A 15,654-nucleotide genomic window follows, 5' to 3' on the forward strand; every position below is an offset into this window, starting at 1 on the left:
CGGATATGGGAGCAGGGAAGGAGATATCTTAATTGAGGGAGCCATTTTGGAGTTGGCAAAGGCTTGGCTCTGGAGGGGTTCTCAGGAGCCCATGGGAATGTCCACAGATAGACCCTGGGCAGTGGAGGAGAGGGTGCCTGAACTAACCTTGCCCGATATAGTCAGACTGATGACTATCTTGAATATCACCATAGAACCTTTGTCTGGCATCGGATGGAGGCAGAGACAGAGACCCACATCAGAGCACTGGACTGAGCTCCCAAGGTCCAGCTGAAGAGTGGAAGGAGGGAGAGTATGAGCAAGGAAGTCAGGACCACTAGGGAATGGTTCACCTACTGAGACTGTGTGCCTGAGCTAATGGGAGCTCACCAACTCCAGCTGGACTGAGATTGAACAAGCATGGGATCAAACTGGACCCCCTGAGTGTAGTTGACAATTGGGGCAGACTGAGGGACCAATGATAATGTCACTGGGATTTGTCTCTACTGCATGTACTGGCTTTTTGGGATCTTATTCTCTTTGGATACATACCTTCCTAAGCCTGGATATAGAGGGGAGGGCCATGGACTTCCCACAAGGCAGGAGGGAGTGGGATTGGGGTGGGGGAAGTGGGAGGGAAGTAGGAAGAGGGGAGGAAGTGGGAATTTTGATTTATAATATAAAGTAATATAATTATATATAAATAATATATTTATAATATAAAGTAATAAAAAACGAAATACTCCAGTTCATTTTGCCAATTTCTCTCTCAGTTATGGTTTTTATTGATGTGAAGATATACCATACCCATAGCAACTCTTATAAAGGAAAACATTTTATAGTGACGAGGCTAGCAGGCCTGCTTTTCATATCACCTGGCTCCCACATTGCTAGCTTTACACCCGAAATAACAACACACAAATTGTATTCTTTTAAACACTGCTTGGCCCATTAGCTCTAACCTCTTACTGGCTAACTCTCACATCTTGATTAACCCATTTCTAATAATCTGTGTAGCACCACGAGGTCGTGGTTTAACAGGAAAGATTCAGCATGTCTAACCTGGCTGCTGGCTCCATGGTGTCTGCCTCACTTTCCTTCTTCCCAGCTTTCTGTTCTGTCTACTCCATCCATCTACGTTCTGACCTATCAGGCAGTTTCTTTATTAATTAACCAATGAAAGCAACAGATACAGATGACCTTCCTCCATCAACATTTAACTGGGGATGGTTTATAGTTTCAGAGGTTTAATCCATTATTGTCATGGGGGGAAGCATGGCAGCATACATTCAGGCATGGTGCTGGAGAAGTAACTGAGAGTTGCATATCTAAATCTGCAGGCAGCAGGAAGCCACTAGGTCAGGCTTGAGCTTCTAATACCTCAAAGCCTACCCCCAGTGACATACTTCCCCTGATATTACCAAACCCATTCCAAGAAGGACACATTTGTCCATAGCATAGCTGAGCCTAGGAAAATTCCAGTCTGAGAGAGGCCAGAATGGAGATTCTGGCCAAGGCATTGTGAGATTCCTCTTGCCCTGTTTTTTTAAAAAAACAATGAATTCAATGTAGCCTATGTCAGAGAAAACAACACTGGATGGTCAGGTTATCTTAGAGGATTAGGATAGGACCTTGATGGGTTAGTAGAGAGGGCTTTCTAAACAGCTCTATAGTGAAAAGATGTCAATGGCTGAGGAGATAGATGGTTCCTGACATTCATTCATTCATTCTGATTCTATCTTACAATTGTAATTTTCTGTCTCTGTCTCTGTCTCTCTCTCTCACTCACTCTGGGATTCTTGTAGTGGCATACTTCAGATACACAATCTCTTGGTGCTTCACTGGAATCAGGGTCCATGGCAAAGAATTTGGGGTCTCAATAATGTTTTTGTTAATGATACGGAATCTTTAACTGAGACTTAGAAAGAGTCAATGAGTACTGACCATAGCTCTGGATTTGTATTTTACTAACCATCATATTTTAATGTACCCTTATAGCTGAGAGTCATGAGTCCCACAGGAAGCAGGGCCTAGAAATGCCCATTGGATGTCTCCTGTGATTCCAATGTCCTAGAGAGGTTTGATTTTTTTCTTTGATTTGAATAAACCTGTTATATTTCCAATGTGAGAACACTTGAGGATTACATTTTCCCCTCAGGCTGCTAGAGGGTTGCACTTGACAGGCAGGCTAGGTTTGCTGTAGACACCTAAGAGAGAATAGTAAGCTTATTAAATGGGCTCACACAGCCCACTTGTTTCCCTTGAAATGGGTTGCAGGAGGGGCACTTCCTTGAGAATTACTTCCTGCAGGTAGACCCTTGGATAGAAACCTCTTAGTGTCCTTTCACATGACAGCACAAGATCCAGAGCATCACTGTGCTGTCACCACTCAACAGGACCTCAACAGCAACAGTGGCATCTCCCTTCATGCTGCTATGTCATGGATAGCATGGAGAACTTGGTTTTGTTCCCAAGATCGAATAAGATCATTTTTTCCTAGGATTGTGGGCTCTCTTCTTTATGCGGAATATATATTTCACATATAAAGTTCCATAACACCACATGTCACTTGGCTTTCTGATGAAATCATAGAACGGGGTTCATCCCAGATGATGGGTTTGGGGTGGGTCCCTGTAAGGAAGCAGGTGAAAAAGAAGCGGCTCTGTTTGAACAGTGGCACAGAGAAAGTCACATCATGTGGAGGTTGCACTTAAACTGATCCCTGAATAGAAGGACTAGTAGAGCCAGATGAAGACATATCTGTATTGGATCTCCTGGGGTTTGCAATTATCATCTGCCTTTGCTTTGCATGTCATGCTCTGTGTCAATGAACTCCAGAGTCCTGCTTCCTTTGGTCTATCATACAGTTACATGGCCTTATTCCTAGACTCCAGGTGAATCTGCTGTGCCAGAGATATAGTCTTCACTTTTACTGAGGGAACTCTTCAGTATCCCTATGGTCCCCTCATACAAGATGATTACTTGGGTCCCTAAGAGGACCAGAATTTATGGATTATCCCTGAGGGTGGCTTTGAGGAAAGTTCTTTTTTTTTTTTTTTTTTTTGGAAAGTTCTTGTAAGGAAATCAACATCTGGGTCTTAGGACATTCCCTATCACATGACAGCTATGAGACCTGGACCAATCAAACACCAGTCCCCTTTCTATCTCCTCTTCCCAAAGGTGCCATCTTGTCCCCTGTGATAACACATGATATATACTCACCTGCCTGAACTGTATTTCAAGTGTCAGGCTCAGCTCTGGAGAGTTTTTTGTGATAGGGTTGTCCTTTAATATGCAAATGTATTGCCCTCTTGAGCACCTTTTGAATTATTGAAAGTTGTCCTGAAGTGTCAGGACCTGACTGTGTGGGAGGGCTCCCTCCAGCACTAGGGCTGTCCCTCCCTCTCTTCACATCTCTCAAGACAGAAAGGGTGTGAGGATAAGTGTCATGTCACCTCTCTCTATATCTAAAACATCATAGCTTTTAGGGGGACAGTGCTTTACAAACACGTAGACACACAGAACATGGCCTTTGAAGAGTAAGTCCTCTTTCTTGTCATGAGCTAGTCATTTCAGCAGCCCCACAGGAAAGGAAACTGGCATCCCCTGGTAACACCTTGTTTCACAGTACTGTGGCTTTGGTGGCTCCAGATTCTGTCACCTCAAGCTCTCTGGGTTTAAAAAAATTCAAAAATAATGTTTCCATTTATTCTTTAAAGACAAACCAAAATTAGTGCTATCCAAATGTTATGGAACTATCCACCGAAGCTTTGTCAGAATACAGGGAGCCACATCTCTAAAGAAAGTAGGACTCTCCCACCTTCAGAAGTCATTAAATGCCAGTAGATCTTGAGCTAGGAATGAAGCTTGTCAGCTTCTTTCTCCTTCATGCTAAGTAACTGATGGGCATAATTTCATTCAAGTCTCCTACAGGCAGCTCCAGCAGTTGTGAGTTCCTGAGTACAACAGCCCTGTGAGGTCTGTGAGATGCAGCAGTCTGAATTCTGACTCTTACAATCTTCCTATGCGCCTTTTCTGAGAGGTCCTCTGAGTGTGGGGGCCATGGAGTGTGACACACCACAGACATAGGTAGATACAATAATTTAAAAATTTATGTGAAAGCACAAAAGACCATGGATAATTTTTTAAAAAGAAAAATCTTGATTTAAAAAGCCTAGAAAACTAGGAAGGGACAGATGCAGGGAGGGAAAAGGTAAAGTATCTTAAAGAATAAGTGATAGTTTAAAGGTGGTATGAAGTGTAGAGGAGAATAATGGGGAAGATTAAAATGAGGCGGGTAGGATGGGGATGTGAGGAAGAATAAAAAACACTAACCATTAAGGAGATTGTAAAAAGTCACATGGAAACCTACTATTTCATATGCTGAGGAATGGGAAGGGGAAAGTCAGGATTATGTATGATCTGATCATATTTCATTGTGTATATGTGTAAAATTCTAAAAAAAATAATGGTCAATGTGTGTGTGTGTGTGTAATTTGAATGGAATTAGTCAACACATGGCATAATGTTCCTTCCAGAAGCTACAGCTTGTCAAGAAAAATCATGGTCACAGGTATGTGATACCCCCCTTTAAGTTATTTGGCAGACAGATACCAAAGACTTCCAAGACAATACAGACTACTAAAATAGCTTTTGGGTTTCCAGAATAACTCCATAGGAAGATGCCTTAGCAACTTTGCTATTGCTGTTGACAATTCTTAAAAGAAATCATTTAACTTGCAGTTTATAGTTCCAAAGGGTTAGTCTATGACAATTATGTCAGGGAACATGCAGCAGGCAGGCATGGGGCAGGAACAGTAGCTGAGAGCTATCATCTTGAGATAACTACCAAGCCAGAGAAAGATAACTGGGAACGTTGAGAGTCTTCTAAAACATTGTAATCTGTCTCTGGTAACATACACATTCTTAGAAGGTCACACCTCCTAACCCTTCCCCAAAAGTTCCACCAACTGGGAAGTAAGTCCTCAAGCATATGAGGGTCATCTTATTCAAATCATCACAGAAGACTTTATCCCTAAGATAACATGACACTTTAGCCACAAGACTTGAATAAATCAAACTGATAATGATCTGAATGTTTATTCCCTATCAGCTATGTTTCACAGTATCAGAAGGTACAATGCAGGTAACTAGTGGGTAGTTACATGTCACTAGCTACTTGTGAGCCAGATGAATAACATTAAGTCTCAGATTGGCAGGATATGCCCATTGATGCAATTGTGGCATGGATGTCATTAGTGCAACCAACAGCTTTCTGATTGGATTTAAGGCCAGCTTCACAAGAGGAAACTCATGCCTAGTACTGTAAGTCTGGACAAGAACTCATACCTGAGGTGTTTATAGATCTTATGGAGGGATCTATTAATATTACTTAACTAAATAAAAATAGTTTGAAATTGCCCTCCGCAAATTCATCTTTGTATCTGTGTATCAGTAAGGCTTTTCAGCCTCCATTGCTCAGTGGGTTGCAGTTAACACTGAAAATAGCAACTTGTCAAAATTCAGAGGTAAAATGACTATGGAAAACTTATCCATAAGTGGGAAATCAGTGTCTTTTATTGTTGCTGTTATTACCTTTTTTGAGAAGAGGTCTTCAGGAAGCCCAAGCAGGTGTTTGATCCTCTTATACCATTTTGTGTGTTCTTGGGTTACAGCAGTCTCCATCTAGGTGTTTAATAAGATTATATTGTGCTTAAAGATGATTCACTGTTTTGTTGCAATTTTGAAAATGTCAGGAATGTTTGAAAAGAAGTAACAACTTTGTGGATAATCCTCCCAAGACTCATGTGCTGACTGTGATACTCTGTGAGCTCAGAACCCAGGTCAAGGATGACCCCATGATGTTCTTAGGAGATACTGAGTTTCTAGAGATGATAAGTTCATCTTAGAAATACTTGATTCACAGGATAATTTGAGTAAATTCTTTCTGTGAACATATAGTAATCTCATGAATAGATTATGTGTTATATGTTTGTAGTTGCCAGGTTCTGAGAAGGGGGGTGTGAGTGACATGAGCATGGAAATGAACCATGAATGCAGATCCACTGGAAGTATGGGTTTAGCCAGTGGGAAGTGTGTGTGAGCTAGATGTCACCTCCCGCCTATCCTTTGCTTATCTGAACTCTGTCTTAATAGAAGATCTACAGAATGGAAAATGGGATAATGGTCCTTTTGGAGGGCTCCTACAGTTCTTTCCTACAACATCAGAGTGAAGCAAGGCTATGTCTCAGATTGTTCGGCCTGAATCTCCACTAAACTCAATAAACTCCCTGTACCTCTCAGAGCATAATCTACTTTTCCTTTACTGGATGTTTTTCACTTTAGGTTTTCAGCCTCTTTATAGCTGAAGGGCAGGTGTGGATGACTGATCAGTTAAAGGAAAGGGCATGGTTCTCAGAGTCCGATATGCATGCCAGAAGCCCCACAAATTAGCTTCAGTGTCTTCTGATCAATAGACTAATAACATCAACTGGGTATCATGACACCATTCTATCCTGTTTATATTTAATTTTTATTTTACTCATATATATGACTGTGTTTCAGTGTGCACATGCATGCTGCGTATGTACAGGTGTCAAAGCACACATAGGATGATAGAGATCATGGATTTTTAGTTACATAAGGTTATGATCTTAACATGGTTGGTAAGAACCAAAATTGGTTCTTGTGGAGAAGGTAAGAAGTGTTGAAAGGAATGAGCACAGTATATACAACTGGACCTACTCTGGGGATGATAGGATAAGCCTAGCTTAGAGTGTGGGGGCTGCACTGCTAGTCTTGTATACAGTTGAGTACATTGGCTGTTATTGATGTAATGGCTAGAGCAATAGAGGTATGAATAGACCCAGGCATCTGACTCCAAAATTTTATTTTATTTTCTAAGCACTATGATCTATTTCATTACCAAGAACAATTTTTGTTCTGTGAGATGTGGACTCTGGGCACAGCTGGCAGCACTCGAGGTGCACATGGTCTGAACATGACTTCTATCAGTGTTCACAGTGTCTAAGGCTTCTCCATATAATCAACATGGGAATATGTGTGGAAACCAGGCACAGAGCAACAGTGCTATACTTCAACAGCGTGTACAATGTCTTCACATTTATTTCTGGAATCAAGATCATGGGTACCAAATCTTAGGTCTAGCTTGACCAGTGCAAACTGAAGACACGACCATTTTGATAGATTCACATTCTGCTATGATCTCAGCCAGGCAGACAAGACGTGTAGGGAAATTATAAGAAGATCTGCTGAAGAGCTTGGGATAAGACTGGGGGATTGAACTTGGAAGAATGAAGGGAAAGCCAGGCAGTGGTGGCAGACACTTTTAATCCCAGCACTCAGGAGGTAGAGGCAGGCAAATCTCTGTGAGTTCAAGGCCAGCCTGGTCTACAAGAGCTAGTTCCAGAACAGGCACCAAAAGCTACAGAGAAACACTATCTCAAAAAATTAAAAAAAAAAAAGAATGAAGGAAAAAACTGAATATTTGGTCATGTTTTTTGTCAAAACAATAGAAACTCTAACCAAGACAAGACCCATGAAATTTTCTTCCTTAGAATTAGAATGTCATTGTTCACAACTTGTTTTTGTTCTGAGGTATCATGAGTGCAGCTCATAATTTGAGAGACACAATATCCCAACAAATTTTCTAGTCCTTTGGCTCTTATAATCTTTCTGTCCTTTTCTTTCATGGTTTTTCCTGAGCCTTGGGTGCAGAAGTTGTGGTGTACACGACACAATGAGTCTGGTTCCCCATGATCAACTGATCTGTGCATTATGACTCATTGTGGTTTTCTGAAATGGTTTCAGGTTTGCTACAAAGAGAAGTTCCTGTGATAAGGGGTAAAAGCTCCACTTATTTGTGAATGCAAGGATACATCTTAGAATGCAGATAGGAATTATGCTGGTCTGATAAATATCAAAGCACAAGGTTCTCCTCTTACATGCATTACCTTGCTAGACCAGGGTAGTTGGTTAGTACCAGGTATGATTTTCCTCCTGTTAAGTGAACTTTAAATCCAATTAGGCTGTCATTGGCTGCCACTCAAATATGAGTGGTGCTATTGCACCTCTTGAGTTATCTTACCATGTTAGTTATCGTTGTGCTTCATAGCTACAGCTTGGTAGGACTATTCATTGCTTTCCTCTCTTGTCAACAAATGTAGCACCTTCTAGTAAAATTTAAAGCTATATTTACAAAGTCAAATATTATTCAGTTATTAAAAACATGACATCATGCAATTTGAAGGCAAATTGATGGATAGAACTACAGAAAAAGTCATCCTGACTGGGGTAACCTGGGCCCAGAAAGACAAACATGGTGTTTACTCACTTATAAGTAGGTATTGTTTACAAAATAAAAGATAATCATGCTACAATTCACAGGCCTGGAGACACTAAGTAACAAGGAGAGCTCAAGAGGGGAAATAGAATAGATTTTGTGGATGGACTGAAGTCAGGTAAAGATGGGAATGGGAGAGATCTGGTGGAGTGTGGATAGAGAGAGTACTGGAAAAGATGTCTGGAATTAGGGAGGCATTTAGAGGGATAGGATAGAAACAATGGAAGCTCCCTGGAATTTACAAGCCTGACCTTAGCAAAGACTCCTAGTAATGGGGAATATAGATCCTGAACCTGTCATCTTTTGTAATCAGGCAAGGTTTCCAGTGGAAGGATTGGGACACTTACTCAGCCACAAAAACATTAACCTACATTTTGCCCTGCCTTCAAGGTGTGCTGGAGTAATAATGGCACAGACTTGTAGGAGTGGCCCACCATTTGAGACCTGGTGTAAGAAGTTCTTTTGTATATGTGTTGTTTTTATTGGTTAATGGATAAAGAAACTGTTTTAGCCTGTCATAGGGCAGAATAGAGCTAGGCAGAAAAATTAAACTGATTGCTGGGAGAAAGTAGGTGGGTCAGTGTGAAACCATGCAGCCGCATCAGCAGACAGATGCTGGACGCCAGACTAAACCTTACCAACCACGTGGCCACCCACAGATTAATGGAGATGGGTTAATTTAAGATATAAGCTAGCTAACAATACACTTAAGTGATTGGCCAAGCAGTGATTTAATTAATATAGTTTCTGAGTGGTTATTTCTAGTCTGAGCAGCCCAGAAGGAGCCATCGGCCTCCAACTACAGAGACCCATGCCACTAGAGGGAGCCCATGCCTAACACTGCCTGGAGGGTCAGAAACCAGGGGATGGATAGCCCAGAGACCTAGGATAGAACCAAACAAGATCTGCAAAAAATAAAAGATTAAAATAAAAAATTAAAAAGTCAATGAAATAATTACTAATAACATTCTAATATTCTGCTATACTCATAGTCCATAGCCTAACACAATAACTATAAGAAAAACTTCATCCAGAAACTGATAGAAGCAGCTGCAGAGACCCACAGGCAAACGTTAGACCAAACTCGGAAATCCTGCAGAAGAGGGAAAGGAAGGACTGTAGGAAGCAGAGGGCTCAAGGACACCACAAGAACACAGCCCACAGAATCAACTAACCAGAGCTCACAAGGTGCACAGAGCCTGAGCTGGCAATAAAGGAATCTGTATAGGTATCCCTAGGTTGTCTGCATGTTTTATAGTTGTGTAACTTGGTGTTCTTGTGGGACTCTTAACAGCGGGAAAAGGAGCAGACTCTGACACTTTTGCCTGGCCTGTTTTTGGGACCCTTGTCCTCCTACTGGGTTGCCTTGTGTAGCCTTCACATGAGGATGTGTGCTTAGTCTTATTGTCACTTTTTATGCCATGTTTGGTTGATATTCCTGGCAGATCTGATGTATTCTGAAGGCAAAATGAAGAAGAGGAGTGAATATGAAAGAAATGGGGGACAGGAAAAGAGGGGGGAGGGTAAACGTCATTTGGGATATAAGGAAAAGAATAAATAGAAACCCCCCTCCCCAAAGTCTACTGGTTGTTTTTCTTCCATTTTATAGGCTTTCATGTCACTGTCTTGGTGGTATCATGTGAAAAATACAAGATTTTAATCATGGTAAAATCTAATTTTTTCTTATTATTTGCACACTTGTGGTTGGACCTAAGAAATTTGGTAACATGGTACTCCTATTTCTGAAGTTCTTCCATTTTATACTCCACCTTTGATATCAGTGATCAGTCACAGTTACATGATCTAGCAGGCACAATTTTATGATTATTGCTTTATGGAAACAGGGGATAATTATAAATCTGTTCTGTACTCTCTAGGATGGCTCAGGTGTTTCAGTCACAGTGTGATAAGTGCTCTAGAGTCAACTAAGACAAGCCCCGGTGGGAGTTTCCAGTAGGAATTAACCGAGAAAGAAAGACACTTCTCCAGAGTGGGTGACACTTCCCAGTAGTAGCCTGGACACAAAGAGGTCTAAGGAGGGAGCAGAACTGCTTGCCCACCTTCTTGACAACAAGTGCATGGACCTCTTCATCGCTCTTGCTACTGCCACTGCCATCAGGACCCAATTTCTTCAGTCTTTCAATGCATCAAATGCCAGCAGCTCTCCATAAATGTTCCAGACTTCCAGACCTTCAGTGCCAGAGTGGCACTGCTGAAGCATCCAACTTCATGGACTGCGCAGCTACCACGTTCTCAGTCTCTCCAGTTTCCAAATGATCATTGTTGAACTTCCAAACCTCTATCATGTGAGACAGGTTAACAAACCCTCTTTTATACTATATATTGATTTTTGTTCCTCTAAAAAACCCTGACAATTATGCAGCTACTATGGTTGTAGGACATTGATTTGTAAAGTCACTACGAACCTAAGGAAAAAGGGATGGGAATAAGGCAAGTTAAGAATCCCACAAAAATCACTCTTTCAGAAATTCCATGCTTTCCTTGTTATCAGTCTTCAGTTAATTTTCAGGATAGTGGAAAAATTATTTTGAGCTTTTTTTTCATCTGCCTACAGTGTCAGAATTTATTGACTAACAACAAATTCACAAAGTGTGGTTTCAGTGGCAGCAGTTTGCCACATATCCCTGCTTTCTTTGACAATCCCAGCTGATGCAAACATAGTTATTTCATTCTAATCTTTTTTAAATTTTTTTATTGTTTTTATTGAGCTATATATTTTTCTCTGCTTCCCTTCCTTCCTCTCCCTGCCCTTTCTACACTCTCCCATAGTTCCCATACTCCCAATTTACTTAGGAGATCATGTCATTTTCTACTTCTAATGTAGATTAGATCCATGTATGTCTCTCTTAGAGTCCTCATTGTTGTCTATGTTATTTTGAACTTTTTTAAAAGCATAAACTTTATTGTCATTTCAGTGGTGTTTGCTTGACGTTGTAATATTGGATTACATTTAGCAGTTAATTGATTTAAAAGAGAATGAAGAGGTATCCTTAAAATAATTCAGTTTTAAATAAAGGCAGCAGAATTGACAACATCAAATTAGTATTATTTTATTCCAAATTATTCATCTTAGAAAGAAGAACACTTACTCCAGATAGTTTAATACTTGAACATAATTTTTTAACCTTAATTATCATCAAGTTTTAAAACAAAGAAAAAGAATTTGAATGTTTTAATAGCTGCCAATCAGCATTCTTTGGGAGAGATTTAACTGAATGAAGTCTAATTAAAGATGAATTTTATCAAGCTTAATGTATAATTATTTGCTATCTGAAGGGATAAGCGGCTATAAAGTAATTAGAGTAATATTTGTGCTCAGAGCATGACCTAACTATAAAGCCTGTTCTAAGAGAGGAACTTCAAAATTTTATAACCAATGGAGACAACACTAGAATAAATATATAACATTCTTGGTGGCCTAATTCAGCCGAGAATATCTAGAGTGAGTGTTAGAAATAATTATTATCATTACATTGCTGTAAGAACAGACATATATTAAGGACTTTCTACAAATCACTTAATGAAACACCTGTCCATAAGGTGTTTGCCTCATATTTTCTTCCATTTAATTTATGATCTTAATACTCTAAACATAGACTTTTTATTCAAATTACCATTTTATAATCACCATAAACATCTATAGAAAAAATGATTTGAAATTTGCATTAATCTAACTAGAAAAAAAATCATTCTGACTAAGGTAACCCATGGCCAGAAAGACAAATTTGGCATGTATTCACATGTAAGTGGATGTTAGCTGTTAAGTAAATGATAATAAAACTCCAGTAATAGACCCAGACATGTTAGGTAAAGAGAAGGGGTCTAGAGGAGATGCATGAATCTCCCTTGGAAGGGAAAGTAGAATAGATTTTATAGGTGAATAGGGGGTGGGTGGCAACAGTATCAAGAGGGATCAAGTATGGGAGACAATGGAAGTGAGGGAGAAAGTACATGGAGAGATGGGTGGAATTGGGGGAAGTATAAGAGTGGTGTGGAAATCTCATGTAGTGGAAACTTCCTGGAATCCATGAAGGTGATCCTAATGAGAACTCATGGTAATGGGGGATATGGTGCCCCAACAGGATGCCTCTTCTAGCCACACAGATATATTAGGCAGAGTTCTCTAGAGTAATAGAACTTATGGAATGAATGTATATTCAGTATATTCATACATGACTTGCAGGCTGCAGTCCAATAATGACTAACCGTGAATGGAAGTCCAAGAATCTAGTAGTTGCTTGGTCCCGTAAGACTGGGCGTTTCAGCTGCTCTTCTGTAAATGTTGGAATCCTGATGAAATAGGCTCCAATGCCAGTGAAGGTATAAGTCTACTCACTAGGTGAGGGCAAGCTGGTGACAAATGAACAATCTCCTCCTTCTTCCATTGCCCTTACAAACTTCCAGCAGAACGTGTGACCCAGATTAAAGGTGTGCCTTCCCACCTCAAGATTTGGAGTAAAGGTGCTTGTCTTCTCACCTCAAAATTTGCCAACAAAACCTTCTGTCTTTATGCCTCGATATCTGGATTACAAGTGTGTCATCCATTTCTGTATTTTCCAGTTCATTCCAGAAATAGTCAAGTTGACAACCAAGAATATCCATCACACAAGCCTTCTATTGGCAGCAGTAGGTTGCATTCTAGTTGAGCTGTTGTTCAATGTGGTCCCAGGGAAATCCCCAAACACCCAGTCTATTGCTAAGACTAAGAGTTGCTCTCTCCAAACTGATATCAGGGCCCCATAACTCACTGAACATTGAGCAGTTGATCTGGTGCCCAAATGGAGACTTTAGCCCTGGTTCTAGTCTCTTTGGTGTGGGAAGGGACTCTTCAGGATACTGAAACAGATACATGGACACCAAAACAGCCAAACTTCGGCCTGTCTGCCAGCAAAATATGCTATGATAGTGGTGGCACAGAACTTGTGGTAGTAGCTCAGAAATGTCTGATTTGACATAAGGTTCACTCCACAAGATAGAACCCATAGCAGACACTGCTTCAGTAATCAAGAACCAGAGACTAGATAACCCAGAAAGCTAGGATAAGACTGAACATGAGTCTAAAACAAATCAATAAAATATTTCTTAATGATAGTATTCTGCACTCCTATATATGTGGTACAACTATACCTGATGGAAACTGCAAAAGTCATAAAGCCAGCACAGCTGCTTGACAAAGATCCAGCAAAGCAGAACCTAATCATCATTGCTATGCCAATGTTGGTTTTTATCTCCACATGTTGTATGCTTGGGGGGCTTTTAATATTTGAGCAACTTGGGGATATTGAATAGATGGAAAATTTCTTATGAATCATTTATGCCTTCTCCAAAGAATAGTGCTTCTAAGCATCCCCAGGAAAGTCCTGAGCATATTACCCATCACTCTTTAGGAGATATTCTTATCTGACTTTAGTCAAAGGTCTTCTTTATGCCCTGAAGGTTGTGGTGCAAATAAAGATACCAGAGATCTCTTCGTGAGGCTCTGGCTCCAAGATATTCTTGGAACATCTTTCCCTGTACTTACTCAGGAACAAGACAGTCAGTACAAGTAAACAAAATTTGGTGGGCTAGAGAAACTGGCAACAGATCAGATTCCTACTATACACTTGGGTGATTACATGGCACATAAGATTGAGGGCTGCATATGATACTCCCCCTGAGGGAAAGATACACTAACAAAGTTAGATTGACTTAGTTACATCTGCTCTCTACAGGGACTTAGATTGATGAACAAAATGGTGTAGAAAAATGAAAAAATAATGAGATATCAGAACCTTCCTTTCATAGAAAAGTTAGCTTCTGTGGTGTGATGTGACCAAGAAACAAAAGAATTCCCCAATTATACATATAAATAAATTCTATAAAGATATACAATGTAAGCATTGCATTATGCCATGCATTGAATAATAACTGCAAAAGCTTTGACCAGGGGATTTTTCTTAGGCCTATTGCCAATTGACACCCTGGCAATTAACAGTTAATTTGCCTGGGCTAGTTTGGAGATTTTCTATCTGTCCTTGAAATTGCAAGAGCTTTGAGCCTGTCAACAGGCTGTCATGCTTTGGCAGAATATGCTTGTAGATAATTAAAATATGGGGTTGATGAGGAAGAATGACTTTAAAAGATGTCTCTGTTCTATAATGGTTTATCAATGATGACTAAATTTATTACCCCAGATGGGCAAGAACAGATGAAATATGTGCCCAGGGACAGAAATGATATGATCTATGTTTTGAAACAACATGAACCTTTTCCTGATTACCAAGTTCTGTATAAATAAAGAAACACCATGACCGCCAGTCAGTCAGGCTGTAAGATTTTCCCAGCCACCAGTGGCATGACTCAATCCCCCATCTTCTACTCCTTGCCTCCTCTGTGGAACCTGTAAACTGCTAGGGCAAACTCTGGCAGGTCACTGTCTTATCCAGTCGTCATCAGAGAGTCTTCCTCGGGTAGCGTATAGTAACAGATGCAAAGGCCCACAGCAAGACATTATACATAGAGAGAGTCTAAATTGGAGGTCTCCATAAAATCCCTCCTCTCAGAGACCAGGAATGCCCAGGAAAGAAGATGCAGAAAGATTGTAAGAGTCAAATGGGATGGAGAGCACCAGGAGAACACAGCCTTCTATGTCAATTGAGCAAAGCCCACATGAGACCACAGAGACTAAATCAGCAAGCACAGGAACTACATAGCTCTATACCAGTTCTTCTGTGTATGTATTATAGCTATTAGTTTAGTAATTTTATAGGGCTCCTGACTGAGAATGAGTGGGTCTCTGACTCTTTTTTCTGCCCTTGGGACTCTTTTCCTCCTGTTGCATTGCCGTGTGCAACTTCAAAATGGAAGTTTTTACTTTATCTTATTATATTTTATTTTTCCATGTTTGGTTGATATCCCCTATAAGTCTGTTCTTTTCTAATGAGAGACAGAAAGGAAGTGAATCTGAATGGGAAGGAATATGGGGAGGAATGTGGGAACAGTAGGGAGGGGAAAGAGTAAACAGTATATACAGTATGAGAAAAAATGTGTTTTCAGTTTAAAAATAAAAAGAAACCTAGATTGCTAGAAGGAGGCTATCAGACTCCATCCAGATAAAATAGAATTTTCCAAGTCCCATGTTGTTGACTTCATTTTTTAAAAAGATAACATCTAGGCTGATGTGAAATATCTTTTTTCTTTGCCATTTTCTGGTTTCCTTGAAATATTTATCACTTTATTTCCTGGTCTGATAAACTATATCGGACTGTGCTTCTTCTTTCTCTAGCTTTGAAAAGTTTAATCTCATAACTGTA

The sequence above is a fragment of the Chionomys nivalis genome, chromosome 2, assembly GCF_950005125.1.
Source record: "Chionomys nivalis chromosome 2, mChiNiv1.1, whole genome shotgun sequence".
In the NCBI taxonomy this organism is placed as follows: domain Eukaryota; kingdom Metazoa; phylum Chordata; class Mammalia; order Rodentia; family Cricetidae; genus Chionomys; species Chionomys nivalis.